The sequence below is a fragment of the Hyperolius riggenbachi genome, chromosome 3 (genome assembly GCF_040937935.1).
Source record: "Hyperolius riggenbachi isolate aHypRig1 chromosome 3, aHypRig1.pri, whole genome shotgun sequence".
In the NCBI taxonomy this organism is placed as follows: Eukaryota; Metazoa; Chordata; class Amphibia; order Anura; family Hyperoliidae; genus Hyperolius; species Hyperolius riggenbachi.
The window spans coordinates 77,709,542-77,731,790 of NC_090648.1; the positions used below are offsets into that span (position 1 = coordinate 77,709,542).

Genomic DNA, 22,249 nt, shown 5'->3' on the forward strand with positions numbered 1-22,249 from the left:
TGGTATCTCAGTGGGTGGGAAAGTGATCAAAAGTCTCCGCGATAGGCTTGTACGCTTATAGGGTGGACTTGCCCTAACCAAAAGGCTGTCCAAGCATGAGGACAGTGCCCCGTGTGAGGATTGAACTCACGACCTTCAGATTATGAGACTGACGCGCTACCTACTGCGCTAACGAGGCAGTGCTTTTGCCACTGTGCCGCACACGCGCCAGGTAAGTTGGCTCATGGTTTGCTGTCTAGACAGAGCTGATGCCCCCCTCTGGCTCTCGAGCTCCTTTTTCCCCCAGATGCATTCAGCTATTACTGAACGCCTCCCATATGGTCTAGCGGTCAGGATTCCTGGTTTTCACCCAGGCGGCCCGGGTTCGACTCCCGGTATGGGAACGTCCTGCCTTTTGGCTAAGGTGCGCTCATCAGAATCAAGCTTCCCAGGTGAGCGTACCGGAGCCCAACAAAAGCCTTCTCCTTGGGGGCCTATTAGTGCAGGGGAAGAACGGCTGTTGGCCAGAAAAAGGTCCTCCCTCTGTAATACTGGCTGTTTTCTCTTCGCCCCATCTACAAAAGTTCTCGGCGGGTGACAAGAAAGGCAATGTCCAAAGTCAGATTTTCAGTTGCTCCAAGCCCCTTTTGCAACTCTGCTGCTGATAGCGCTGATGTCCAGACTCTACTCTCAGTGGTATCTCAGTGGGTGGGAAAGTGATCAAAAGTCTCCGCGATAGGCTTGTACGCTTATAGGGTGGACTTGCCCTAACCAAAAGGCTGTCCAAGCATGAGGACAGTGCCCCGTGTGAGGATTGAACTCACGACCTTCAGATTATGAGACTGACGCGCTACCTACTGCGCTAACGAGGCAGTGCTTTTGCCACTGTGCCGCACACGCGCCAGGTAAGTTGGCTCATGGTTTGCTGTCTAGACAGAGCTGATGCCCCCCTCTGGCTCTCGAGCTCCTTTTTCCCCCAGATGCATTCAGCTCTTACCGAACGCCTCCCATATGGTCTAGCGGTCAGGATTCCTGGTTTTCACCCAGGCGGCCCGGGTTCGACTCCCGGTATGGGAACGTCCTGCCTTTTGGCTAAGGTGCGCTCATCAGAATCAAGCTTCCCAGGTGAGCGTACCGGAGCCCAACAAAAGCCTTCTCCTTGGGGGCCTATTATTGCAGGGGAAGAACGGCTGTTGGCCAGAAAAAGGTCCTCCCTCTGTAATACTGTCTGTTTTCTCTTCGCCCCATCTACAAAAGTTCTCGGCGGGTGACAAGAAAGGCAATGTCCAAAGTCAGATTTTCAGTTGCTCCAAGCCCCTTTTGCAACTCTGCTGCTGATAGCGCTGATGTCCAGACTCTACTCTCAGTGGTATCTCAGTGGGTGGGAAAGTGATCAAAAGTCTCCACGATAGGCTTGTACGCTTATAGGGTGGACTTGCCCTAACCAAAAGGCTGTCCAAGCATGAGGACAGTGCCCCGTGTGAGGATTGAACTCACGACCTTCAGATTATGAGACTGACGCGCTACCTACTGCGCTAACGAGGCAGTGCTTTTGCCACTGTGCCGCACACGTGCCAGGTAAGTTGGCTCATGGTTTGCTGTCTCGACAGAGCTGATGCCCCCCTCTGGCTCTCGAGCTCCTTTTTCCCCCAGATGCATTCAGCTCTTACCGAGCGCCTCCCATATGGTCTAGCGGTCAGGATTCCTGGTTTTCACCCAGGCGGCCCGGGTTCGACTCCCGGTATGGGAACGTCCTGCCTTTTGGCTAAGGTGCGCTCATCAGAATCAAGCTTCCCAGGTGAGCGTACCGGAGCCCAACAAAAGCCTTCTCCTTGGGGGCCTATTAGTGCAGGGGAAGAACGGCTGTTGGCCAGAAAAAGGTCCTCCCTCTGTAATACTGGCTGTTTTCTCTTCGCCCCATCTACAAAAGTTCTCGGCGGGTGACAAGAAAGGCAATGTCCAAAGTCAGATTTTCAGTTGCTCCAAGCCCCTTTTGCAACTCTGCTGCTGATAGCGCTGATGTCCAGACTCTACTCTCAGTGGTATCTCAGTGGGTGGGAAAGTGATCAAAAGTCTCCGCGATAGGCTTGTACGCTTATAGGGTGGACTTGCCCTAACCAAAAGGCTGTCCAAGCATGAGGACAGTGCCCCATGTGAGGATTGAACTCACGACCTTCAGATTATGAGACTGACGCGCTACCTACTGCGCTAACGAGGCAGTGCTTTTGCCACTGTGCCGCACACGCGCCAGGTAAGTTGGCTCATGGTTTGCTGTCTAGACAGAGCTGATGCCCCCCTCTGGCTCTCGAGCTCCTTTTTCCCCCAGATGCATTCAGCTCTTACCGAACGCCTCCCATATGGTCTAGCGGTCAGGATTCCTGGTTTTCACCCAGGCGGCCCGGGTTCGACTCCCGGTATGGGAATGTCCTGCCTTTTGGCTAAGGTGCGCTCATCAGAATCAAGCTTCCCAGGTGAGCGTACCGGAGCCCAACAAAAGCCTTCTCCTTGGGGGCCTATTAGTGCAGGGGAAGAACGGCTGTTGGCCAGAAAAAGGTCCTCCCTCTGTAATACTGGCTGTTTTCTCTTCGCCCCATCTACAAAAGTTCTCGGCGGGTGACAAGAAAGGCAATGTCCAAAGTCAGATTTTCAGTTGCTCCAAGCCCCTTTTGCAACTCTGCTGCTGATAGCGCTGATGTCCAGACTCTACTCTCAGTGGTATCTCAGTGGGTGGGAAAGTGATCAAAAGTCTCCGCGATAGGCTTGTACGCTTATAGGGTGGACTTGCCCTAACCAAAAGGCTGTCCAAGCATGAGGACAGTGCCCCGTGTGAGGACTAAACTCACGACCTTCAGATTATGAGACTGACGCGCTACCTACTGCACTAACGAGGCAGTGCTTTTGCCACTGTGCCGCACACGCGCCAGGTAAGTTGGCTCATGGTTTGCTGTCTAGACAGAGCTGATGCCCCCCTCTGGCTCTCGAGCTCCTTTTTCCCCCAGATGCATTCAGCTCTTACCGAATGCCTCCCATATGGTCTAGCGGTCAGGATTCCTGGTTTTCACCCAGGCGGCCCGGGTTCGACTCCCGGTATGGGAACGTCCTGCCTTTTGGCTAAGGTGCGCTCATCAGAATCAAGCTTCCCAGGTGAGCGTACCGGAGCCCAACAAAAGCCTTCTCCTTGGGGGCCTATTAGTGCAGGGGAAGAACGGCTGTTGGCCAGAAAAAGGTCCTCCCTCTGTAATACTGGCTGTTTTCTCTTCGCCCCATCTACAAAAGTTCTCGGCGGGTGAAAAGAAAGGCAATGTCCAAAGTCAGATTTTCAGTTGCTCCAAGCCCCTTTTGCAACTCTGCTGCTGATAGTGCTGATGTCCAGACTCTACTCTCAGTGGTATCTCAGTGGGTGGGAAAGTGATCAAAAGTCTCCGCGATAGGCTTGTACGCTTATAGGGTGGACTTGCCCTAACCAAAAGGCTGTCCAAGCATGAGGACAGTGCCCCGTGTGAGGATTGAACTCACGACCTTCAGATTATGAGACTGACGCGCTACCTACTGCGCTAACGAGGCAGTGCTTTTGCCACTGTGCCGCACACGCGCCAGGTAAGTTGGCTCATGGTTTGCTGTCTAGACAGAGCTGATGCCCCCCTCTGGCTCTCGAGCTCCTTTTTCCCCCAGATGCATTCAACTCTTACCAAACGCCTCCCATATGGTCTAGCGGTCAGGATTCCTGGTTTTCACCCAGGTGGCCCGGGTTCGACTCCCGGTATGGGAACGTCCTGCCTTTTGGCTAAGGTGCGCTCATCAGAATCAAGCTTCCCAGGTGAGCGTACCGGAGCCCAACAAAAGCCTTCTCCTTGGGGGCCTATTAGTGCAGGGGAAGAACGGCTGTTGGCCAGAAAAAGGTCCTCCCTCTGTAATACTGGCTGTTTTCTCTTCGCCCCATCTACAAAAGTTCTCGGCGGGTGACAAGAAAGGCAATGTCCAAAGTCAGATTTTCAGTTGCTCCAAGCCCCTTTTGCAACTCTGCTGCTGATAGCGCTGATGTCCAGACTCTACTCTCAGTGGTATCTCAGTGGGTGGGAAAGTGATCAAAAGTCTCCGCGATAGGCTTGTACGCTTATAGGGTGGACTTGCCCTAACCAAAAGGCTGTCCAAGCATGAGGACAGTGCCCCATGTGAGGATTGAACTCACGACCTTCAGATTATGAGACTGACGCGCTACCTACTGCGCTAACGAGGCAGTGCTTTTGCCACTGTGCCGCACACGCGCCAGGTAAGTTGGCTCATGGTTTGCTGTCTAGACAGAGCTGATGCCCCCCTCTGGCTCTCGAGCTCCTTTTTCCCCCAGATGCATTCAGCTCTTACCGAACGCCTCCCATATGGTCTAGCGGTCAGGATTCCTGGTTTTCACCCAGGCGGCCCGGGTTCGACTCCCGGTATGGGAACGTCCTGCCTTTTGGCTAAGGTGCGCTCATCAGAATCAAGCTTCCCAGGTGAGCGTACCGGAGCCCAACAAAAGCCTTCTCCTTGGGGGCCTATTAGTGCAGGGGAAGAACGGCTGTTGGCCAGAAAAAGGTCCTCCCTCTGTAATACTGGCTGTTTTCTCTTCGCCCCATCTACAAAAGTTCTCGGCGGGTGACAAGAAAGGCAATGTCCAAAGTCAGATTTTCAGTTGCTCCAAGCCCCTTTTGCAACTCTGCTGCTGATAGCGCTGATGTCCAGACTCTACTCTCAGTGGTATCTCAGTGGGTGGGAAAGTGATCAAAAGTCTCCGCGATAGGCTTGTACGCTTATAGGGTGGACTTGCCCTAACCAAAAGGCTGTCCAAGCATGAGGACAGTGCCCCGTGTGAGGACTAAACTCACGACCTTCAGATTATGAGACTGACGCGCTACCTACTGCACTAACGAGGCAGTGCTTTTGCCACTGTGCCGCACACGCGCCAGGTAAGTTGGCTCATGGTTTGCTGTCTAGACAGAGCTGATGCCCCCCTCTGGCTCTCGAGCTCCTTTTTCCCCCAGATGCATTCAGCTCTTACCGAATGCCTCCCATATGGTCTAGCGGTCAGGATTCCTGGTTTTCACCCAGGCGGCCCGGGTTCGACTCCCGGTATGGGAACGTCCTGCCTTTTGGCTAAGGTGCGCTCATCAGAATCAAGCTTCCCAGGTGAGCGTACCGGAGCCCAACAAAAGCCTTCTCCTTGGGGGCCTATTAGTGCAGGGGAAGAACGGCTGTTGGCCAGAAAAAGGTCCTCCCTCTGTAATACTGGCTGTTTTCTCTTCGCCCCATCTACAAAAGTTCTCGGCGGGTGACAAGAAAGGCAATGTCCAAAGTCAGATTTTCAGTTGCTCCAAGCCCCTTTTGCAACTCTGCTGCTGATAGCGCTGATGTCCAGACTCTACTCTCAGTGGTATCTCAGTGGGTGGGAAAGTGATCAAAAGTCTTCGCGATAGGCTTGTACGCTTATAGGGTGGACTTGCCCTAACCAAAAGGCTGTCCAAGCATGAGGACAGTGCCCCGTGTGAGGATTGAACTCACGACCTTCAGATTATGAGACTGACGCGCTACCTACTGCGCTAACGAGGCAGTGCTTTTGCCACTGTGCCGCACACGCGCCAGGTAAGTTGGCTCATGGTTTGCTGTCTAGACAGAGCTGATGCCCCCCTCTGGCTCTCGAGCTCCTTTTTCCCCCAGATGCATTCAGCTCTTACCAAACGCCTCCCATATGGTCTAGCGGTCAGGATTCCTGGTTTTCACCCAGGTGGCCCGGGTTCGACTCCCGGTATGGGAACGTCCTGCCTTTTGGCTAAGGTGCGCTCATCAGAATCAAGCTTCCCAGGTGAGCGTACCGGAGCCCAACAAAAGCCTTCTCCTTGGGGGCCTATTAGTGCAGGGGAAGAACGGCTGTTGGCCAGAAAAAGGTCCTCCCTCTGTAATACTGGCTGTTTTCTCTTCGCCCCATCTACAAAAGTTCTCGGCGGGTGACAAGAAAGGCAATGTCCAAAGTCAGATTTTCAGTTGCTCCAAGCCCCTTTTGCAACTCTGCTGCTGATAGCGCTGATGTCCAGACTCTACTCTCAGTGGTATCTCAGTGGGTGGGAAAGTGATCAAAAGTCTCCGCGATAGGCTTGTACGCTTATAGGGTGGACTTGCCCTAACCAAAAGGCTGTCCAAGCATGAGGACAGTGCCCCGTGTGAGGATTGAACTCACGACCTTCAGATTATGAGACTGACGCACTACCTACTGCGCTAACGAGGCAGTGCTTTTGCCACTGTGCCGCACACGCGCCAGGTAAGTTGGCTCATGGTTTGCTGTCTAGACAGAGCTGATGCCCCCCTCTGGCTCTCGAGCTCCTTTTTCCCCCAGATGCATTCAGCTCTTACCGAACGCCTCCCATATGGTCTAGCGGTCAGGATTCCTGGTTTTCACCCAGGCGGCCCGGGTTCGACTCCCGGTATGGGAACGTCCTGCCTTTTGGCTAAGGTGCGCTCATCAGAATCAAGCTTCCCAGGTGAGCGTACCGGAGCCCAACAAAAGCCTTCTCCTTGGGGGCCTATTAGTGCAGGGGAAGAACGGCTGTTGGCCAGAAAAAGGTCCTCCCTCTGTAATACTGGCTGTTTTCTCTTCGCCCCATCTACAAAAGTTCTCGGCGGGTGACAAGAAAGGCAATGTCCAAAGTCAGATTTTCAGTTGCTCCAAGCCCCTTTTGCAACTCTGCTGCTGATAGCGCTGATGTCCAGACTCTACTCTCAATGGTATCTCAGTGGGTGGGAAAGTGATCAAAAGTCTCCGCGATAGGCTTGTACGCTTATAGGGTGGACTTGCCCTAACCAAAAGGCTGTCCAAGCATGAGGACAGTGCCCCGTGTGAGGATTGAACTCACGACCTTCAGATTATGAGACTGACGCGCTACCTACTGCGCTAACGAGGCAGTGCTTTTGCCACTGTGCCGCACACGCGCCAGGTAAGTTGGCTCATGGTTTGCTGTCTAGACAGAGCTGATGCCCCCCTCTGGCTCTCGAGCTCCTTTTTCCCCCAGATGCATTCAGCTCTTACCGAACGCCTCCCATATGGTCTAGCGGTCAGGATTCCTGGTTTTCACCCAGGCGGCCTGGGTTCGACTCCCGGTATGGGAACGTCCTGCCTTTTGGCTAAGATGCGCTCATCAGAATCAAGCTTCCCAGGTGAGCGTACCGGAGCCCAACAAAAGCCTTCTCCTTGGGGGCCTATTAGTGCAGGGGAAGAACGGCTGTTGGCCAGAAAAAGGTCCTCCCTCTGTAATACTGGCTGTTTTCTCTTCGCCCCATCTACAAAAGTTCTCGGCGGGTGACAAGAAAGGCAATGTCCAAAGTCAGATTTTCAGTTGCTCCAAGCCCCTTTTGCAACTCTGCTGCTGATAGCGCTGATGTCCAGACTCTACTCTCAGTGGTATCTCAGTGGGTGGGAAAGTGATCAAAAGTCTGTGCGATAGGCTTGTACGCTTATAGGGTGGACTTGCCCTAACCAAAAGGCTGTCCAAGCATGAGGACAGTGCCCCGTGTGAGGATTGAACTCACGACCTTCAGATTATGAGACTGACGCGCTACCTACTGCGCTAACGAGGCAGTGCTTTTGCCACTGTGCCGCACACGCGCCAGGTAAGTTGGCTCATGGTTTGCTGTCTAGACAGAGCTGATGCCCCCCTCTGGCTCTCGAGCTCCTTTTTCCCCCAGATGCATTCAGCTCTTACCGAGCGCCTCCCATATGGTCTAGCGGTCAGGATTCCTGGTTTTCACCCAGGCGGCCCGGGTTCGACTCCTGTTATGGGAACGTCCTGCCTTTTGGCTAAGGTGCGCTCATCAGAATCAAGCTTCCCAGGTGAGCGTACCGGAGCCCAACAAAAGCCTTCTCCTTGGGGGCCTATTAGTGCAGGGGAAGAACGGCTGTTGGCCAGAAAAAGGTCCTCCCTCTGTAATACTGGCTGTTTTCTCTTCGCCCCATCTACAAAAGTTCTCGGCGGGTGACAAGAAAGGCAATGTCCAAAGTCAGATTTTCAGTTGCTCCAAGCCCCTTTTGCAACTCTGCTGCTGATAGCGCTGATGTCCAGACTCTACTCTCAGTGGTATCTCAGTGGGTGGGAAAGTGATCAAAAGTCTCCGCGATAGGCTTGTACGCTTATAGGGTGGACTTGCCCTAACCAAAAGGCTGTCCAAGCATGAGGACAGTGCCCCGTGTGAGGATTGAACTCACGACCTTCAGATTATGAGACTGACGCACTACCTACTGCGCTAACGAGGCAGTGCTTTTGCCACTGTGCCGCACACGCGCCAGGTAAGTTGGCTCATGGTTTGCTGTCTAGACAGAGCTGATGCCCCCCTCTGGCTCTCGAGCTCCTTTTTCCCCCAGATGCATTCAGCGCTTACCGAACGCCTCCCATATGGTCTAGCGGTCAGGATTCCTGGTTTTCACCCAGGCGGCCCGGGTTCGACTCCTGGTATGGGAACGTCCTGCCTTTTGGCTAAGGTGCGCTCATCAGAATCAAGCTTCCCAGGTGAGCGTACCGGAGCCCAACAAAAGCCTTCTCCTTGGGGGCCTATTAGTGCAGGGGAAGAACGGCTGTTGGCCAGAAAAAGGTCCTCCCTCTGTAATACTGGCTGTTTTCTCTTCGCCCCATCTACAAAAGTTCTCGGCGGGTGACAAGAAAGGCAATGTCCAAAGTCAGATTTTCAGTTGCTCCAAGCCCCTTTTGCAACTCTGCTGCTGATAGCGCTGATGTCCAGACTCTACTCTCAGTGGTATCTCAGTGGGTGGGAAAGTGATCAAAAGTCTCAGCGAAAGGCTTGTACGCTTATAGGGTGGACTTGCCCTAACCAAAAGGCTGTCCAAGCATGAGGACAGTGCCCCATGTGAGGATTGAACTCACGACCTTCAGATTATGAGACTGACGCGCTACCTACTGCGCTAACGAGGCAGTGCTTTTGCCACTGTGCCGCACACGCGCCAGGTAAGTTGGCTCATGGTTTGCTGTCTAGACAGAGCTGATGCCCCCCTCTGGCTCTCGAGCTCCTTTTTCCCCCAGATGCATTCAGCTCTTACTGAACGCCTCCCATATGGTCTAGCAGTCAGGATTCCTGGTTTTCACCCAGATGGCCCGGGTTCGACTTCCGGTATGGGAACGTCCTGCCTTTTGGCTAAGGTGCGCTCATCAGAATCAAGCTTCCCAGGTGAGCGTACCGGAGCCCAACAAAAGCCTTCTCCTTGGGGGCCTATTAGTGCAGGGGAAGAACGGCTGTTGGCCAGAAAAAGGTCCTCCCTCTGTAATACTGGCTGTTTTCTCTTCGCCCCATCTACAAAAGTTCTCGGCGGGTGACAAGAAAGGCAATGTCCAAAGTCAGATTTTCAGTTGCTCCAAGCCCCTTTTGCAACTCTGCTGCTGATAGCGCTGATGTCCAGACTCTACTCTCAGTGGTATCTCAGTGGGTGGGAAAGTGATCAAAAGTCTCCGCGATAGGCTTGTACGCTTATAGGGTGGACTTGCCCTAACCAAAAGGCTGTCCAAGCATGAGGACAGTGCCCCGTGTGAGGATTGAACTCACGACCTTCAGATTATGAGACTGACGCGCTACCTACTGCGCTAACGAGGCAGTGCTTTTGCCACTGTGCCGCACACGCGCCAGGTAAGTTGGCTCATGGTTTGCTGTCTAGACAGAGCTGATGCCCCCCTCTGGCTCTCGAGCTCCTTTTTCCCCCAGATGCATTCAGCTCTTACCGAACGCCTCCCATATGGTCTAGCGGTCAGGATTCCTGGTTTTCACCCAGGTGGCCCGGGTTCGACTCCCGGTATGGGAACGTCCTGCCTTTTGGCTAAGGTGCGCTCATCAGAATCAAGCTTCCCAGGTGAGCGTACCGGAGCCCAACAAAATCCTTCTCCTTGGGGGCCTATTAGTGCAGGGGAAGAACGGCTGTTGGCCAGAAAAAGGTCCTCCCTCTGTAATACTGGCTGTTTTCTCTTCGCCCCATCTACAAAAGTTCTCGGCGGGTGACAAGAAAGGCAATGTCCAAAGTCAGATTTTCAGTTGCTCCAAGCCCCTTTTGCAACTCTGCTGCTGATAGCGCTGATGTCCAGACTCTACTCTCAGTGGTATCTCAGTGGGTGGGAAAGTGATCAAAAGTCTCCGCGATAGGCTTGTACGCTTATAGGGTGGACTTGCCCTAACCAAAAGGCTGTCCAAGCATGAGGACAGTGCCCCGTGTGAGGATTGAACTCACGACCTTCAGATTATGAGACTGACGCGCTACCTACTGCGCTAACGAGGCAGTGCTTTTGCCACTGTGCCGCACACGCGCCAGGTAAGTTGGCTCATGGTTTGCTGTCTAGACAGAGCTGATGCCCCCCTCTGGCTCTCGAGCTCCTTTTTCCCCCAGATGCATTCAGCTCTTACCAAACGCCTCCCATATGGTCTAGCGGTCAGGATTCCTGGTTTTCACCCAGGCGGCCCGGGTTCGACTCCCGGTATGGGAACGTCCTGCCTTTTGGCTAAGGTGCGCTCATCAGAATCAAGCTTCCCAGGTGAGCGTACCGGAGCCCAACAAAAGCCTTCTCCTTGGGGGCCTATTAGTGCAGGGGAAGAACGGCTGTTGGCCAGAAAAAGGTCCTCCCTCTGTAATACTGGCTGTTTTCTCTTCGCCCCATCTACAAAAGTTCTCGGCGGGTGACAAGAAAGGCAATGTCCAAAGTCAGATTTTCAGTTGCTCCAAGCCCCTTTTGCAACTCTGCTGCTGATAGCGCTGATGTCCAGACTCTACTCTCAGTGGTATCTCAGTGGGTGGGAAAGTGATCAAAAGTCTCCGCGATAGGCTTGTACGCTTATAGGGTGGACTTGCCCTAACCAAAAGGCTGTCCAAGCATGAGGACAGTGCCCCATGTGAGGATTGAACTCACGACCTTCAGATTATGAGACTGACGCGCTACCTACTGCGCTAACGAGGCAGTGCTTTTGCCACTGTGCCGCACACGCGCCAGGTAAGTTGGCTCATGGTTTGCTGTCTAGACAGAGCTGATGCCCCCCTCTGGCTCTCGAGCTCCTTTTTCCCCCAGATGCATTCAGCTCTTACTGAACGCCTCCCATATGGTCTAGCGGTCAGGATTCCTGGTTTTCACCCAGGCGGCCCGGGTTCGACTCCCGGTATGGGAACATCCTGCCTTTTGGCTAAGGTGCGCTCATCAGAATCAAGCTTCCCAGGTGAGCGTACCGGAGCCCAACAAAAGCCTTCTCCTTGGGGGCCTATTAGTGCAGGGGAAGAACGGCTGTTGGCCAGAAAAAGGTCCTCCCTCTGTAATACTGGCTGTTTTCTCTTCGCCCCATCTACAAAAGTTCTCGGCGGGTGACAAGAAAGGCAATGTCCAAAGTCAGATTTTCAGTTGCTCCAAGCCCCTTTTGCAACTCTGCTGCTGATAGCGCTGATGTCCAGACTCTACTCTCAGTGGTATCTCAGTGGGTAGGAAAGTGATCAAAAGTCTCCGCGATAGGCTTGTACGCTTATAGGGTGGACTTGCCATAACCAAAAGGCTGTCCAAGCATGAGGACAGTGCCCCGTGTGAGGATTGAACTCACGACCTTCAGATTATGAGACTGACGCGCTACCTACTGCGCTAACGAGGCAGTGCTTTTGCCACTGTGCCGCACACGCGCCAGGTAAGTTGGCTCATGGTTTGCTGTCTAGACAGAGCTGATGCCCCCCTCTGGCTCTCAAGCTCCTTTTTCCCCCAGATGCATTCAGCTCTTACCGAACGCCTCCCATATGGTCTAGCGGTCAGGATTCCTGGTTTTCACCCAGGCGGCCCGGGTTCGACTCCCGGTATGGGAACGTCCTGCCTTTTGGCTAAGGTGCGCTCATCAGAATCAAGCTTCCCAGGTGAGCGTACCGGAGCCCAACAAAAGCCTTCTCCTTGGGGGCCTATTAGTGCAGGGGAAGAACGGCTGTTGGCCAGAAAAAGGTCCTCCCTCTGTAATACTGGCTGTTTTCTCTTCGCCCCATCTACAAAAGTTCTCGGCGGGTGACAAGAAAGGCAATGTCCAAAGTCAGATTTTCAGTTGCTCCAAGCCTCTTTTGCAACTCTGCTGCTGATAGCGCTGATGTCCAGACTCTACTCTCAGTGATATCTCAGTGGGTGGAAAAGTGATCAAAAGTCTCCGCGATAGGCTTGTACGCTTATAGGGTGGACTTGCCCTAACCAAAAGGCTGTCCAAGCATGAGGACAGTGCCCCGTGTGAGGATTGAACTCACGACCTTCAGATTATGAGACTGACGTGCTACCTACTGCGCTAACGAGGCAGTGCTTTTGCCACTGTGCCGCACACGCGCCAGGTAAGTTGGCTCATGGTTTGCTGTCTAGACAGAGCTGATGCCCCCCTCTGGCTCTCGAGCTCCTTTTTCCCCCAGATGCATTCAGCTCTTAGTGAACGCCTCCCATATGGTCTAACGGTCAGGATACCTGGTTTTCACCCAGGCGGCCCGGGTTCGACTCCCGGTATGGGAACGTCCTGCCTTTTGGCTAAGGTGCGCTCATCAGAATCAAGCTTCCCAGGTGAGCGTACCGGAGCCCAACAAAAGCCTTCTCCTTGGGGGCCTATTAGTGCAGGGGAAGAACGGCTGTTGGCCAGAAAAAGGTCCTCCCTCTGTAATACTGGCTGTTTTCTCTTCGCCCCATCTACAAAAGTTCTCGGCGGGTGACAAGAAAGGCAATGTCCAAAGTCAGATTTTCAGTTGCTCCAAGCCCCTTTTGCAACTCTGCTGCTGATAGCGCTGATGTCCAGACTCTACTCTCAGTGGTATCTCAGTGGGTGGGAAAGTGATCAAAAGTCTCCGCGATAGGCTTGTACGCTTATAGGGTGGACTTGCCATAACCAAAAGGCTGTCCAAGCATGAGGACAGTGCCCCGTGTGAGGATTGAACTCACGACCTTCAGATTATGAGACTGACGCGCTACCTACTGCGCTAATGAGGCAGTGCTTTTGCCACTGTGCCGCACACGCGCCAGGTAAGTTGGCTCATGGTTTGCTGTCTAGACAGAGCTGATGCCCCCCTCTGGCTCTCGAGCTCCTTTTTCCCCCAGATGCATTCAGCTCTTACCGAACGCCTCCCATATGGTCTAGCGGTCAGGAATCCTGGTTTTCACCCAGGCGGCCCGGGTTCGACTCCCGGTATGGGAACGTCCTGCCTTTTGGCTAAGGTGCGCTCATCAGAATCAAGCTTCCCAGGTGAGCGTACCGGAGCCCAACAAAAGCCTTCTCCTTGGGGGCCTATTAGTGCAGGGGAAGAACGGCTGTTGGCCAGAAAAAGGTCCTCCCTCTGTAATACTGGCTGTTTTCTCTTCGCCCCATCTACAAAAGTTCTCGGCGGGTGACAAGAAAGGCAATGTCCAAAGTCAGATTTTCAGTTGCTCCAAGCCCCTTTTGCAACTCTGCTGCTGATAGCGCTGATGTCCAGACTCTACTCTCAGTGGTATCTCAGTGGGTGGGAAAGTGATCAAAAGTCTCCGCGATAGGCTTGTACGCTTATAGGGTGGACTTGCCCTAACCAAAAGGCTGTCCAAGCATGAGGACAGTGCCCCGTGTGAGGATTGAACTCACGACCTTCAGATTATGAGACTGATGCGCTACCTACTGCGCTAACGAGGCAGTGCTTTTGCCACTGTGCCGCACACGCGCCAGGTAAGTTGGCTCATGGTTTGCTGTCTAGACAGAGCTGATGCCCCCCTCTGGCTCTCGAGCTCCTTTTTCCCCCAGATGCATTCAGCGCTTACTGAACGCCTCCCATATGGTCTAACGGTCAGGATTCCTGGTTTTCACCCAGGCGGCCCGGGTTCGACTCCTGGTATGGGAACGTCCTGCCTTTTGGCTAAGGTGCGCTCATCAGAATCAAGCTTCCCAGGTGAGCGTACCGGAGCCCAACAAAAGCCTTCTCCTTGGGGGCCTATTAGTGCAGGGGAAGAACAGCTGTTGGCCAGAAAAAGGTCCTCCCTCTGTAATACTGGCTGTTTTCTCTTCGCCCCATCTACAAAAGTTCTCGGCGGGTGACAAGAAAGGCAATGTCCAAAGTCAGATTTTCAGTTGCTCCAAGCCCCTTTTGCAACTCTGCTGCTGATAGCGCTGATGTCCAGACTCTACTCTCAGTGGTATCTCAGTGGGTGGGAAAGTGATCAAAAGTCTCCGCGATAGGCTTGTACGCTTATAGGGTGGACTTGCCCTAACCAAAAGGCTGTCCAAGCATGAGGACAGTGCCCCGTGTGAGGATTGAACTCACGACCTTCAGATTATGAGACTGATGCGCTACCTACTGCGCTAACGAGGCAGTGCTTTTGCCACTGTGCCGCACACGCGCCAGGTAAGTTGGCTCATGGTTTGCTGTCTAGACAGAGCTGATGCCCCCCTCTGGCTCTCGAGCTCCTTTTTCCCCCAGATGCATTCAGCTCTTACTGAACGCCTCCCGTATGGTCTAGCGGTCAGGATTCCTGGTTTTCACCCAGGCGGCCCGGGTTCGACTCCTGGTATGGGAACGTCCTGCCTTTTGGCTAAGGTGCGCTCATCAGAATCAAGCTTCCCAGGTGAGCGTACCGGAGCCCAACAAAAGCCTTCTCCTTGGGGGCCTATTAGTGCAGGGGAAGAACGGCTGTTGGCCAGAAAAAGGTCCTCCCTCTGTAATACTGGCTGTTTTCTCTTCGCCCCATCTACAAAAGTTCTCGGCGGGTGACAAGAAAGGCAATGTCCAAAGTCAGATTTTCAGTTGCTCCAAGCCCCTTTTGCAACTCTGCTGCTGATAGCGCTGATGTCCAGACTCTACTCTCAGTGGTATCTCAGTGGGTGGGAAAGTGATCAAAAGTCTCCGCGATAGGCTTGTACGCTTATAGGGTGGACTTGCCCTAACCAAAAGGCTGTCCAAGCATGAGGACAGTGCCCCGTGTGAGGATTGAACTCACGACCTTCAGATTATGAGACTGACGCGCTACCTACTGCGCTAACGAGGCAGTGCTGTTGCCACTGTGCCGCACACGCGCCAGGTAAGTTGGCTCATGGTTTGCTGTCTAGACAGAGCTGATGCCCCCCTCTGGCTCTCGAGCTCCTTTTTCCCCCAGATGCATTCAGCTCTTACCGAACGCCTCCCATATGGTCTAGCGGTCAGGATTCCTGGTTTTCACCCAGGCGGCCCGGGATTGACTCCCGGTATGGTAACGTCCTGCCTTTTGGCTAAGGTGCGCTCATCAGAATCAAGCTTCCCAGGTGAGCGTACCGGAGCCCAACAAAAGCCTTCTCCTTGGGGGCCTATTAGTGCAGGGGAAGAACGGCTGTTGGCCAGAAAAAGGTCCTCCCTCTGTAATACTGGCTGTTTTCTCTTCGCCCCATCTACAAAAGTTCTCGGCGGGTGACAAGAAAGGCAATGTCCAAAGTCAGATTTTCAGTTGCTCCAAGCCCCTTTTGCAACTCTGCTGCTGATAGCGCTGATGTCCAGACTCTACTCTCAGTGGTATCTCAGTGGGTGGGAAAGTGATCAAAAGTCTCCGCGATAGGCTTGTACGCTTATAGGGTGGACTTGCCCTAACCAAAAGGCTGTCCAAGCATGAGGACAGTGCCCCGTGTGAGGATTGAACTCACGACCTTCAGATTATGAGACTGACGCGCTACCTACTGCGCTAACGAGGCAGTGCTTTTGCCACTGTGCCGCACACGCGCCAGGTAAGTTGGCTCATGGTTTGCTGTCTAGACAGAGCTGATGCCCTCCTCTGGCTCTCGAGCTCCTTTTTCCCCTAAATGCATTCAGCTCTTACCGAATGCCTCCCATATGGTCTAGCGGTCAGGATTCCTGGTTTTCACCCAGGCGGCCCGGGTTCGACTCCCGGTATGGGAACGTCCTGCCTTTTGGCTAAGGTGCGCTCATCAGAATCAAGCTTCCCAGGTGAGCGTACCGGAGCCCAACAAAAGCCTTCTCCTTGGGGGCCTATTAGTGCAGGGGAAGAACGGCTGTTGGCCAGAAAAAGGTCCTCCCTCTGTAATACTGGCTGTTTTCTCTTCACCCCATCTACAAAAGTTCTCGGCGGTTGACAAGAAAGGCAATGTCCAAAGTCAGATTTTCAGTTGCTCCAAGCCCCTTTTGCAACTCTGCTGCTGATAGCGCTGATGTCCAGACTCTACTCTCAGTGGTATCTCAGTGGGTGGGAAAGTGATCAAAAGTCTCCGCGATAGGCTTGTACGCTTATAGGGTGGACTTGCCCTAACCAAAAGGCTGTCCAAGCATGAGGACAGTGCCCCGTGTGAGGATTGAACTCACGACCTTCAGATTATGAGACTGACGCGCTACCTACTGCACTAACGAGGCAGTGCTTTTGCCACTGTGCCGCACACGCGCCAGGTAAGTTGGCTCATGGTTTGCTGTCTAGACAGAGCTGATGCCCCCCTCTGGCTCTCGAGCTCCTTTTTCCCCCAGATGCATTCAGCTCTTACCGAACGCCTCCCATATGGTCTAGCGGTCAGGATTCCTGGTTTTCACCCAGGCGGCCTGGGTTCGACTCCCGGTATGGGAACATCCTGCCTTTTGGCTAAGGTGCGCTCATCAGAATCAAGCTTCCCAGGTGAGCGTACCGAAGCCCAACAAAAGCCTTCTCCTTGGGGGCCTATTAGTGCAGGGGAAGAACGGCTGTTGGCCAGAAAAAGGTCCTCCCTCTGTAATACTGGCTGTTTTCTCTTCGCCCCATCTACAAAAGTTCTCGGCGGGTGACAAGAAAGGCAATGTCCAAAGTCAGATTTTCAGTTGCTCCAAGCCCCTTTTGCAACTCTGCTGCTGATAGCGCTGATGTCCAGACTCTACTCTCAGTGGTATCTCAGTGGGTGGGAAAGTGATCAAAAGTCTCCGCGATAGGCTTGTACGCTTATAGGGTGGACTTGCCCTAACCAAAAGGCTGTCCAAGCATGAGGACAGTGCCCCGTGTGAGGATTGAACTCACGACCTTCAGATTATGAGACTGACGCGCTACCTACTGCGCTAACGAGGCAGTGCTTTTGCCACTGTGCCGCACACGCGCCAGGTAAGTTGGCTCATGGTTTGCTGTCTAGACAGAGCTGATGCCCCCCTCTGGCTCTCGAGCTCCTTTTTCCCCCAGATGCATTCAGCTCTTACCGAACGCCTCCCATATGGTCTAGCGGTCAGGATTCCTGGTTTTCACCCAGGCGGCCTGGGTTCGACTCCCGGTATGGGAACGTCCTGCCTTTTGGCTAAGGTGCGCTCATCAGAATCAAGCTTCCCAGGTGAGCGTACCGGAGCCCAACAAAAGCCTTCTCCTTGGGGGCCTATTAGTGCAGGGGAAGAACGGCTGTTGGCCAGAAAAAGGTCCTCCCTCTGTAATACTGGCTGTTTTCTCTTCGCCCCATCTACAAAAGTTCTCGGCGGGTGACAAGAAAGGCAATGTCCAAAGTCAGATTTTCAGTTGCTCCAAGCCCCTTTTGCAACTCTGCTGCTGATAGCGCTGATGTCCAGACTCTACTCTCAGTGGTATCTCAGTGGGTGGGAAAGTGATCAAAAGTCTCCGCGATAGGCTTGTACGCTTATAGGGTGGACTTGCCCTAACCAAAAGGCTGTCCAAGCATGAGGACAGTGCCCCGTGTGAGGATTGAACTCACGACCTTCAGATTATGAGACTGACGCGCTACCTACTGCGCTAACGAGGCAGTGCTTTTGCCACTGTGCCGCACACGCGCCAGGTAAGTTGGCTCATGGTTTGCTGTCTAGACAGAGCTGATGCCCCCCTCTGGCTCTCGAGCTCCTTTTTCCCCCAGATGCATTCAGCTCTTACCGAACGCCTCCCATATGGTCTAGCGGTCAGGATTCCTGGTTTTCACCCAGGCGGCCCGGGTTCGACTCCCGGTATGGGAATGTCCTGCCTTTTGGCTAAGGTGCGCTCATCAGAATCAAGCTTCCCAGGTGAGCGTACCGGAGCCCAACAAAAGCCTTCTCCTTGGGGGCCTATTAGTGCAGGGGAAGAACGGCTGTTGGCCAGAAAAAGGTCCTCCCTCTGTAATACTGGCTGTTTTCTCTTCGCCCCATCTACAAAAGTTCTCGGCGGGTGACAAGAAAGGCAATGTCCAAAGTCAGATTTTCAGTTGCTCCAAGCCCCTTTTGCAACTCTGCTGCTGATAGCGCTGATGTCCAGACTCTACTCTCAGTGGTATCTCAGTGGGTGGGAAAGTGATCAAAAGTCTCCGCGATAGGCTTGTACGCTTATAGGGTGGACTTGCCCTAACCAAAAGGCTGTCCAAGCATGAGGACAGTGCCCCGTGTGAGGATTGAACTCACGACCTTCAGATTATGAGACTGATGCGCTACCTACTGCGCTAACGAGGCAGTGCTTTTGCCACTGTGCCGCACACGCGCCAGGTAAGTTGGCTCATGGTTTGCTGTCTAGACAGAGCTGATGCCCCCCTCTGGCTCTCGAGCTCCTTTTTCCCCCAGATGCATTCAGCTCTTACTGAACGCCTCCCGTATGGTCTAGCGGTCAGGATTCCTGGTTTTCACCCAGGCGGCCTGGGTTCGACTCCCGGTATGGGAACGTCCTGCCTTTTGGCTAAGGTGCGCTCATCAGAATCAAGCTTCCCAGGTGAGCGTACCGGAGCCCAACAAAAGCCTTCTCCTTGGGGGCCTATTAGTGCAGGGGAAGAACGGCTGTTGGCCAGAAAAAGGTCCTCCCTCTGTAATACTGGCTGTTTTCTCTTCGCCCCATCTACAAAAGTTCTCGGCGGGTGACAAGAAAGGCAATGTCCAAAGTCAGATTTTCAGTTGCTCCAAGCCCCTTTTGCAACTCTGCTGCTGATAGCGCTGATGTCCAGACTCTACTCTCAGTGGTATCTCAGTGGGTGGGAAAGTGATCAAAAGTCTCCGCGATAGGCTTGTACGCTTATAGGGTGGACTTGCCCTAACCAAAAGGCTGTCCAAGCATGAGGACAGTGCCCCTTGTGAGGATTGAACTCACGACCTTCAGATTATGAGACTGACGCGCTACCTACTGCGCTAACGAGGCAGTGCTTTTGCCACTGTGCCGCACACGCGCCAGGTAAGTTGGCTCATGGTTTGCTGTCTAGACAGAGCTGATGCCCCCCTCTGGCTCTCGAGCTCCTTTTTCCCCCAGATGCATTCAGCTCTTACCGAACGCCTCCCATATGGTCTAGCGGTCAGGATTCCTGGTTTTCACCCAGGCGGCCTGGGTTCGACTCCTGGTATGGGAACGTCCTTCCTTTTGGCTAAGGTGCGCTCATCAGAATCAAGCTTCCCAGGTGAGCGTACCGGAGCCCAACAAAAGCCTTCTCCTTGGGGGCCTATTAGTGCAGGGGAAGAACGGCTGTTGGCCAGAAAAAGGTCCTCCCTCTGTAATACTGGCTGTTTTCTCTTCGCCCCATCTACAAAAGTTCTCGGCGGGTGACAAGAAACGCAATGTCCAAAGTCAGATTTTCAGTTGCTCCAAGCCCCTTTTGCAACTCTGCTGCTGATAGCGCTGATGTCCAGACTCTACTCTCAGTGGTATCTCAGTGGGTGGGAAAGTGATCAAAAGTCTCCGTGAAAGGCTTGTACGCTTATAGGGTGGACTTGCCCTAACCAAAAGGCTGTCCAAGCATGAGGACAGTGCCCCATGTGAGGATTGAACTCACAACCTTCAGATTATGAGACTGACGCGCTACCTACTGCGCTAACGAGGCAATGCTTTTGCCACTGTGCCGCACACGCGCCAGGTAAGTTGGCTCATGGTTTGCTGTCTAGACAGAGCTGATGCCCCCCTCTGGCTCTCGAGCTCCTTTTTCCCCCAGATGCATTCAGCTCTTACTGAACGCCTCCCATATGGTCTAGCGGTCAGGATTCCTGGTTTTCACCCGGGCGGCCCGGGTTCGACTCCCGGTATGGGAACGTCCTGCCTTTTGGCTAAGGTGCGCTCATCAGAATCAAGCTTCCCAAGTGAGCGTACCGGAGCCCAACAAAAGCCTTCTCCTTGGGGGCCTATTAGTGCAGGGGAAGAACGGCTGTTGGCCAGAAAAAGGTCCTCCCTCTGTAATACTGGCTGTTTTCTCTTCGCCCCATCTACAAAAGTTCTCGGCGGGTGACAAGAAAGGCAATGTCCAAAGTCAGATTTTCAGTTGCTCCAAGCCCCTTTTGCAACTCTGCTGCTGATAGCGCTGATGTCCAGACTCTACTCTCAGTGGTATCTCAGTGGGTGGGAAAGTGATCAAAAGTCTCCGCGATAGGCTTGTACGCTTATAGGGTGGACTTGCCCTAACCAAAAGGCTGTCCAAGCATGAGGACAGTGCCCCGTGTGAGGATTGAACTCACGACCTTCAGATTATGAGACTGACGCGCTACCTACTGCGCTAACGAGGCAGTGCTTTTGCCACTGTGCCGCACACGCGCCAGGTAAGTTGGCTCATGGTTTGCTGTCTAGACAGAGCTGATGCCCCCCTCTGGCTCTCGAGCTCCTTTTTCCCCCAGATGCATTCAGCTCATCCCAAACGCCTCCCATATGGTCTAGCGGTCAGGATTCCTGGATTTCACCCAGGCGGCCTGGGTTCGACTCCCGGTATGGGAACGTCCTGCCTTTTGGCTAAGGTGCGCTCATCAGAATCAAGCTTCCCAGGTGAGCGTACCGGAGCCCAACAAAAGCCTTCTCCTTGGGGGCCTATTAGTGCAGGGGAAGAACGGCTGTTGGCCAGAAAAAGGTCCTCCCTCTGTAATACTGGCTGTTTTCTCTTCGCCCCATCTACAAAAGTTTTCGGCGGGTGACAAGAAAGGCAATGTCCAAAGTCAGATTTTCAGTTGCTCCAAGCCCCTTTTGCAACTCTGCTGCTGATAGCGCTGATGTCCAGACTCTACTCTCAGTGGTATCTCAGTGGGTGGGAAAGTGATCAAAAGTCTCCGCGATAGGCTTGTACGCTTATAGGGTGGACTTGCCCTAACCAAAAGGCTGTCCAAGCATGAGGACAGTGCCCCGTGTGAGGATTGAACTCACGACCTTCAGATTATGAGACTGACGCGCTACCTACTGCGCTAACGAGGCAGTGCTTTTGCCACTGTGCCGCACACGCGCCAGGTAAGTTGGCTCATAGTTTGCTGTCTAGACAGAGCTGATGCCCCCCTCTGGCTCTCGAGCTCCTTTTTCCCCCAGATGCATTCAGCTCTTACTGAACGCCTCCCATATGGTCTAGCGGTCAGGATTCCTGGTTTTCACCCAGGCGGCCCGGGTTCGACTCCTGGTATGGGAACGTCCTGCCTTTTGGCTAAGGTGCGCTCATCAGAATCAAGCTTCCCAGGTGAGCGTACCGGAGCCCAACAAAAGCCTTCTCCTTGGGGGCCTATTAGTGCAGGGGAAGAACGGCTGTTGGCCAGAAAAAGGTCCTCCCTCTGTAATACTGGCTGTTTTCTCTTCGCCCCATCTACAAAAGTTCTCGGCGGGTGACAAGAAAGGCAATGTCCAAAGTCAGATTTTCAGTTGCTCCAAGCCCCTTTTGCAACTCTGCTGCTGATAGCGCTGATGTCCAGACTCTACTCTCAGTGGTATCTCAGTGGGTGGGAAAGTGATCAAAAGTCTCCGCGATAGGCTTGTACGCTTATAGGGTGGACTTGCCCTAACCAAAAGGCTGTCCAAGCATGAGGACAGTGCCCCGTGTGAGGATTGAACTCACGACCTTCAGATTATGAGACTGACGCGCTACCTACTGCGCTAACGAGGCAGTGCTTTTGCCACTGTGCCGCACACGCGCCAGGTAAGTTGGCTCATGGTTTGCTGTCTAGACAGAGCTGATGCACCCCCTCTGGCTCTCGAGCTCCTTTTTCCCCCAGATGCATTCAGCTCTTATTGAACGCCTCCCATATGGTCTAGCGGTCAGGATTCCTGGTTTTCACCCAGGCGGCCCGGGTTCGACTCCTGGTATGGGAACATCCTGCCTTTTGGCTAAGGTGCGCTCATCAGAATCAAGCTTCCCAGGTGAGCGTACCGGAGCCCAACAAAAGCCTTCTCCTTGGGGGCCTATTAGTGCAGGGGAAGAACGGCTGTTGGCCAGAAAAAGGTCCTCCCTCTGTAATACTGGCTGTTTTCTCTTCGCCCCATCTACAAAAGTTCTCGGCGGGTGACAAGAAAGGCAATGTCCAAAGTCAGATTTTCAGTTGCTCCAAGCCCCTTTTGCAACTCTGCTGCTGATAGCGCTGATGTCCAGACTCTACTCTCAGTGGTATCTCAGTGGGTGGGAAAGTGATCAAAAGTCTCCG

General features: G+C 53.5%; 64 non-coding genes across 64 annotated transcripts; 31 read left to right on the top strand and 33 right to left on the bottom strand.

Annotated features, from left to right (window-relative positions):
* Positions 1-105: 105 nt before the first annotated feature.
* TRNAM-CAU (transfer RNA methionine (anticodon CAU)) lies at positions 106-178 on the bottom strand. The gene has a single exon. It is a non-coding gene; the product is annotated as a tRNA-Met (tRNA).
* A 133-nt stretch (positions 179-311) lies between these two features.
* On the top strand, positions 312-383 carry TRNAE-UUC (transfer RNA glutamic acid (anticodon UUC)). Its single transcript has one exon. It is a non-coding gene; the product is annotated as a tRNA-Glu (tRNA).
* A 395-nt stretch (positions 384-778) lies between these two features.
* On the bottom strand, positions 779-851 carry TRNAM-CAU (transfer RNA methionine (anticodon CAU)). The gene has a single exon. It is a non-coding gene; the product is annotated as a tRNA-Met (tRNA).
* A 133-nt stretch (positions 852-984) lies between these two features.
* On the top strand, positions 985-1,056 carry TRNAE-UUC (transfer RNA glutamic acid (anticodon UUC)). The gene has a single exon. It is a non-coding gene; the product is annotated as a tRNA-Glu (tRNA).
* Positions 1,057-1,451: 395 nt separating this feature from the next.
* Positions 1,452-1,524, bottom strand: TRNAM-CAU (transfer RNA methionine (anticodon CAU)). Its single transcript has one exon. It is a non-coding gene; the product is annotated as a tRNA-Met (tRNA).
* A 133-nt stretch (positions 1,525-1,657) lies between these two features.
* On the top strand, positions 1,658-1,729 carry TRNAE-UUC (transfer RNA glutamic acid (anticodon UUC)). The gene has a single exon. It is a non-coding gene; the product is annotated as a tRNA-Glu (tRNA).
* Positions 1,730-2,124: 395 nt separating this feature from the next.
* Positions 2,125-2,197, bottom strand: TRNAM-CAU (transfer RNA methionine (anticodon CAU)). Its single transcript has one exon. It is a non-coding gene; the product is annotated as a tRNA-Met (tRNA).
* Positions 2,198-2,330: 133 nt separating this feature from the next.
* TRNAE-UUC (transfer RNA glutamic acid (anticodon UUC)) lies at positions 2,331-2,402 on the top strand. Its single transcript has one exon. It is a non-coding gene; the product is annotated as a tRNA-Glu (tRNA).
* A 395-nt stretch (positions 2,403-2,797) lies between these two features.
* On the bottom strand, positions 2,798-2,870 carry TRNAM-CAU (transfer RNA methionine (anticodon CAU)). Its single transcript has one exon. It is a non-coding gene; the product is annotated as a tRNA-Met (tRNA).
* Positions 2,871-3,003: 133 nt separating this feature from the next.
* Positions 3,004-3,075, top strand: TRNAE-UUC (transfer RNA glutamic acid (anticodon UUC)). Its single transcript has one exon. It is a non-coding gene; the product is annotated as a tRNA-Glu (tRNA).
* Positions 3,076-3,470: 395 nt separating this feature from the next.
* TRNAM-CAU (transfer RNA methionine (anticodon CAU)) lies at positions 3,471-3,543 on the bottom strand. Its single transcript has one exon. It is a non-coding gene; the product is annotated as a tRNA-Met (tRNA).
* A 133-nt stretch (positions 3,544-3,676) lies between these two features.
* On the top strand, positions 3,677-3,748 carry TRNAE-UUC (transfer RNA glutamic acid (anticodon UUC)). Its single transcript has one exon. It is a non-coding gene; the product is annotated as a tRNA-Glu (tRNA).
* Positions 3,749-4,143: 395 nt separating this feature from the next.
* On the bottom strand, positions 4,144-4,216 carry TRNAM-CAU (transfer RNA methionine (anticodon CAU)). Its single transcript has one exon. It is a non-coding gene; the product is annotated as a tRNA-Met (tRNA).
* Positions 4,217-4,349: 133 nt separating this feature from the next.
* On the top strand, positions 4,350-4,421 carry TRNAE-UUC (transfer RNA glutamic acid (anticodon UUC)). The gene has a single exon. It is a non-coding gene; the product is annotated as a tRNA-Glu (tRNA).
* A 395-nt stretch (positions 4,422-4,816) lies between these two features.
* Positions 4,817-4,889, bottom strand: TRNAM-CAU (transfer RNA methionine (anticodon CAU)). The gene has a single exon. It is a non-coding gene; the product is annotated as a tRNA-Met (tRNA).
* A 133-nt stretch (positions 4,890-5,022) lies between these two features.
* TRNAE-UUC (transfer RNA glutamic acid (anticodon UUC)) lies at positions 5,023-5,094 on the top strand. The gene has a single exon. It is a non-coding gene; the product is annotated as a tRNA-Glu (tRNA).
* Positions 5,095-5,489: 395 nt separating this feature from the next.
* On the bottom strand, positions 5,490-5,562 carry TRNAM-CAU (transfer RNA methionine (anticodon CAU)). Its single transcript has one exon. It is a non-coding gene; the product is annotated as a tRNA-Met (tRNA).
* Positions 5,563-5,695: 133 nt separating this feature from the next.
* On the top strand, positions 5,696-5,767 carry TRNAE-UUC (transfer RNA glutamic acid (anticodon UUC)). Its single transcript has one exon. It is a non-coding gene; the product is annotated as a tRNA-Glu (tRNA).
* Positions 5,768-6,162: 395 nt separating this feature from the next.
* TRNAM-CAU (transfer RNA methionine (anticodon CAU)) lies at positions 6,163-6,235 on the bottom strand. The gene has a single exon. It is a non-coding gene; the product is annotated as a tRNA-Met (tRNA).
* A 133-nt stretch (positions 6,236-6,368) lies between these two features.
* Positions 6,369-6,440, top strand: TRNAE-UUC (transfer RNA glutamic acid (anticodon UUC)). Its single transcript has one exon. It is a non-coding gene; the product is annotated as a tRNA-Glu (tRNA).
* Positions 6,441-6,835: 395 nt separating this feature from the next.
* Positions 6,836-6,908, bottom strand: TRNAM-CAU (transfer RNA methionine (anticodon CAU)). Its single transcript has one exon. It is a non-coding gene; the product is annotated as a tRNA-Met (tRNA).
* Positions 6,909-7,041: 133 nt separating this feature from the next.
* On the top strand, positions 7,042-7,113 carry TRNAE-UUC (transfer RNA glutamic acid (anticodon UUC)). The gene has a single exon. It is a non-coding gene; the product is annotated as a tRNA-Glu (tRNA).
* Positions 7,114-7,508: 395 nt separating this feature from the next.
* Positions 7,509-7,581, bottom strand: TRNAM-CAU (transfer RNA methionine (anticodon CAU)). Its single transcript has one exon. It is a non-coding gene; the product is annotated as a tRNA-Met (tRNA).
* A 133-nt stretch (positions 7,582-7,714) lies between these two features.
* On the top strand, positions 7,715-7,786 carry TRNAE-UUC (transfer RNA glutamic acid (anticodon UUC)). The gene has a single exon. It is a non-coding gene; the product is annotated as a tRNA-Glu (tRNA).
* A 395-nt stretch (positions 7,787-8,181) lies between these two features.
* TRNAM-CAU (transfer RNA methionine (anticodon CAU)) lies at positions 8,182-8,254 on the bottom strand. The gene has a single exon. It is a non-coding gene; the product is annotated as a tRNA-Met (tRNA).
* A 133-nt stretch (positions 8,255-8,387) lies between these two features.
* Positions 8,388-8,459, top strand: TRNAE-UUC (transfer RNA glutamic acid (anticodon UUC)). The gene has a single exon. It is a non-coding gene; the product is annotated as a tRNA-Glu (tRNA).
* A 395-nt stretch (positions 8,460-8,854) lies between these two features.
* TRNAM-CAU (transfer RNA methionine (anticodon CAU)) lies at positions 8,855-8,927 on the bottom strand. Its single transcript has one exon. It is a non-coding gene; the product is annotated as a tRNA-Met (tRNA).
* Positions 8,928-9,527: 600 nt separating this feature from the next.
* TRNAM-CAU (transfer RNA methionine (anticodon CAU)) lies at positions 9,528-9,600 on the bottom strand. Its single transcript has one exon. It is a non-coding gene; the product is annotated as a tRNA-Met (tRNA).
* Positions 9,601-9,733: 133 nt separating this feature from the next.
* Positions 9,734-9,805, top strand: TRNAE-UUC (transfer RNA glutamic acid (anticodon UUC)). Its single transcript has one exon. It is a non-coding gene; the product is annotated as a tRNA-Glu (tRNA).
* Positions 9,806-10,200: 395 nt separating this feature from the next.
* On the bottom strand, positions 10,201-10,273 carry TRNAM-CAU (transfer RNA methionine (anticodon CAU)). Its single transcript has one exon. It is a non-coding gene; the product is annotated as a tRNA-Met (tRNA).
* A 133-nt stretch (positions 10,274-10,406) lies between these two features.
* TRNAE-UUC (transfer RNA glutamic acid (anticodon UUC)) lies at positions 10,407-10,478 on the top strand. Its single transcript has one exon. It is a non-coding gene; the product is annotated as a tRNA-Glu (tRNA).
* A 395-nt stretch (positions 10,479-10,873) lies between these two features.
* Positions 10,874-10,946, bottom strand: TRNAM-CAU (transfer RNA methionine (anticodon CAU)). Its single transcript has one exon. It is a non-coding gene; the product is annotated as a tRNA-Met (tRNA).
* Positions 10,947-11,079: 133 nt separating this feature from the next.
* Positions 11,080-11,151, top strand: TRNAE-UUC (transfer RNA glutamic acid (anticodon UUC)). The gene has a single exon. It is a non-coding gene; the product is annotated as a tRNA-Glu (tRNA).
* A 395-nt stretch (positions 11,152-11,546) lies between these two features.
* TRNAM-CAU (transfer RNA methionine (anticodon CAU)) lies at positions 11,547-11,619 on the bottom strand. The gene has a single exon. It is a non-coding gene; the product is annotated as a tRNA-Met (tRNA).
* Positions 11,620-11,752: 133 nt separating this feature from the next.
* TRNAE-UUC (transfer RNA glutamic acid (anticodon UUC)) lies at positions 11,753-11,824 on the top strand. Its single transcript has one exon. It is a non-coding gene; the product is annotated as a tRNA-Glu (tRNA).
* A 395-nt stretch (positions 11,825-12,219) lies between these two features.
* On the bottom strand, positions 12,220-12,292 carry TRNAM-CAU (transfer RNA methionine (anticodon CAU)). Its single transcript has one exon. It is a non-coding gene; the product is annotated as a tRNA-Met (tRNA).
* Positions 12,293-12,425: 133 nt separating this feature from the next.
* Positions 12,426-12,497, top strand: TRNAE-UUC (transfer RNA glutamic acid (anticodon UUC)). Its single transcript has one exon. It is a non-coding gene; the product is annotated as a tRNA-Glu (tRNA).
* A 395-nt stretch (positions 12,498-12,892) lies between these two features.
* Positions 12,893-12,965, bottom strand: TRNAM-CAU (transfer RNA methionine (anticodon CAU)). Its single transcript has one exon. It is a non-coding gene; the product is annotated as a tRNA-Met (tRNA).
* Positions 12,966-13,098: 133 nt separating this feature from the next.
* TRNAE-UUC (transfer RNA glutamic acid (anticodon UUC)) lies at positions 13,099-13,170 on the top strand. The gene has a single exon. It is a non-coding gene; the product is annotated as a tRNA-Glu (tRNA).
* A 395-nt stretch (positions 13,171-13,565) lies between these two features.
* Positions 13,566-13,638, bottom strand: TRNAM-CAU (transfer RNA methionine (anticodon CAU)). Its single transcript has one exon. It is a non-coding gene; the product is annotated as a tRNA-Met (tRNA).
* Positions 13,639-13,771: 133 nt separating this feature from the next.
* On the top strand, positions 13,772-13,843 carry TRNAE-UUC (transfer RNA glutamic acid (anticodon UUC)). Its single transcript has one exon. It is a non-coding gene; the product is annotated as a tRNA-Glu (tRNA).
* A 395-nt stretch (positions 13,844-14,238) lies between these two features.
* Positions 14,239-14,311, bottom strand: TRNAM-CAU (transfer RNA methionine (anticodon CAU)). Its single transcript has one exon. It is a non-coding gene; the product is annotated as a tRNA-Met (tRNA).
* A 133-nt stretch (positions 14,312-14,444) lies between these two features.
* TRNAE-UUC (transfer RNA glutamic acid (anticodon UUC)) lies at positions 14,445-14,516 on the top strand. Its single transcript has one exon. It is a non-coding gene; the product is annotated as a tRNA-Glu (tRNA).
* Positions 14,517-14,911: 395 nt separating this feature from the next.
* TRNAM-CAU (transfer RNA methionine (anticodon CAU)) lies at positions 14,912-14,984 on the bottom strand. The gene has a single exon. It is a non-coding gene; the product is annotated as a tRNA-Met (tRNA).
* Positions 14,985-15,584: 600 nt separating this feature from the next.
* On the bottom strand, positions 15,585-15,657 carry TRNAM-CAU (transfer RNA methionine (anticodon CAU)). The gene has a single exon. It is a non-coding gene; the product is annotated as a tRNA-Met (tRNA).
* A 133-nt stretch (positions 15,658-15,790) lies between these two features.
* Positions 15,791-15,862, top strand: TRNAE-UUC (transfer RNA glutamic acid (anticodon UUC)). The gene has a single exon. It is a non-coding gene; the product is annotated as a tRNA-Glu (tRNA).
* Positions 15,863-16,257: 395 nt separating this feature from the next.
* Positions 16,258-16,330, bottom strand: TRNAM-CAU (transfer RNA methionine (anticodon CAU)). Its single transcript has one exon. It is a non-coding gene; the product is annotated as a tRNA-Met (tRNA).
* Positions 16,331-16,463: 133 nt separating this feature from the next.
* Positions 16,464-16,535, top strand: TRNAE-UUC (transfer RNA glutamic acid (anticodon UUC)). The gene has a single exon. It is a non-coding gene; the product is annotated as a tRNA-Glu (tRNA).
* Positions 16,536-16,930: 395 nt separating this feature from the next.
* TRNAM-CAU (transfer RNA methionine (anticodon CAU)) lies at positions 16,931-17,003 on the bottom strand. Its single transcript has one exon. It is a non-coding gene; the product is annotated as a tRNA-Met (tRNA).
* Positions 17,004-17,136: 133 nt separating this feature from the next.
* On the top strand, positions 17,137-17,208 carry TRNAE-UUC (transfer RNA glutamic acid (anticodon UUC)). Its single transcript has one exon. It is a non-coding gene; the product is annotated as a tRNA-Glu (tRNA).
* A 395-nt stretch (positions 17,209-17,603) lies between these two features.
* Positions 17,604-17,676, bottom strand: TRNAM-CAU (transfer RNA methionine (anticodon CAU)). Its single transcript has one exon. It is a non-coding gene; the product is annotated as a tRNA-Met (tRNA).
* A 133-nt stretch (positions 17,677-17,809) lies between these two features.
* Positions 17,810-17,881, top strand: TRNAE-UUC (transfer RNA glutamic acid (anticodon UUC)). Its single transcript has one exon. It is a non-coding gene; the product is annotated as a tRNA-Glu (tRNA).
* A 395-nt stretch (positions 17,882-18,276) lies between these two features.
* On the bottom strand, positions 18,277-18,349 carry TRNAM-CAU (transfer RNA methionine (anticodon CAU)). Its single transcript has one exon. It is a non-coding gene; the product is annotated as a tRNA-Met (tRNA).
* Positions 18,350-18,482: 133 nt separating this feature from the next.
* Positions 18,483-18,554, top strand: TRNAE-UUC (transfer RNA glutamic acid (anticodon UUC)). Its single transcript has one exon. It is a non-coding gene; the product is annotated as a tRNA-Glu (tRNA).
* Positions 18,555-18,949: 395 nt separating this feature from the next.
* On the bottom strand, positions 18,950-19,022 carry TRNAM-CAU (transfer RNA methionine (anticodon CAU)). Its single transcript has one exon. It is a non-coding gene; the product is annotated as a tRNA-Met (tRNA).
* A 133-nt stretch (positions 19,023-19,155) lies between these two features.
* TRNAE-UUC (transfer RNA glutamic acid (anticodon UUC)) lies at positions 19,156-19,227 on the top strand. Its single transcript has one exon. It is a non-coding gene; the product is annotated as a tRNA-Glu (tRNA).
* A 395-nt stretch (positions 19,228-19,622) lies between these two features.
* On the bottom strand, positions 19,623-19,695 carry TRNAM-CAU (transfer RNA methionine (anticodon CAU)). Its single transcript has one exon. It is a non-coding gene; the product is annotated as a tRNA-Met (tRNA).
* A 133-nt stretch (positions 19,696-19,828) lies between these two features.
* TRNAE-UUC (transfer RNA glutamic acid (anticodon UUC)) lies at positions 19,829-19,900 on the top strand. Its single transcript has one exon. It is a non-coding gene; the product is annotated as a tRNA-Glu (tRNA).
* Positions 19,901-20,295: 395 nt separating this feature from the next.
* On the bottom strand, positions 20,296-20,368 carry TRNAM-CAU (transfer RNA methionine (anticodon CAU)). Its single transcript has one exon. It is a non-coding gene; the product is annotated as a tRNA-Met (tRNA).
* Positions 20,369-20,501: 133 nt separating this feature from the next.
* TRNAE-UUC (transfer RNA glutamic acid (anticodon UUC)) lies at positions 20,502-20,573 on the top strand. Its single transcript has one exon. It is a non-coding gene; the product is annotated as a tRNA-Glu (tRNA).
* Positions 20,574-20,968: 395 nt separating this feature from the next.
* TRNAM-CAU (transfer RNA methionine (anticodon CAU)) lies at positions 20,969-21,041 on the bottom strand. Its single transcript has one exon. It is a non-coding gene; the product is annotated as a tRNA-Met (tRNA).
* A 133-nt stretch (positions 21,042-21,174) lies between these two features.
* Positions 21,175-21,246, top strand: TRNAE-UUC (transfer RNA glutamic acid (anticodon UUC)). Its single transcript has one exon. It is a non-coding gene; the product is annotated as a tRNA-Glu (tRNA).
* A 395-nt stretch (positions 21,247-21,641) lies between these two features.
* TRNAM-CAU (transfer RNA methionine (anticodon CAU)) lies at positions 21,642-21,714 on the bottom strand. Its single transcript has one exon. It is a non-coding gene; the product is annotated as a tRNA-Met (tRNA).
* Positions 21,715-21,848: 134 nt separating this feature from the next.
* Positions 21,849-21,920, top strand: TRNAE-UUC (transfer RNA glutamic acid (anticodon UUC)). The gene has a single exon. It is a non-coding gene; the product is annotated as a tRNA-Glu (tRNA).
* The last annotated feature ends 329 nt before the right edge of the window (positions 21,921-22,249 follow it).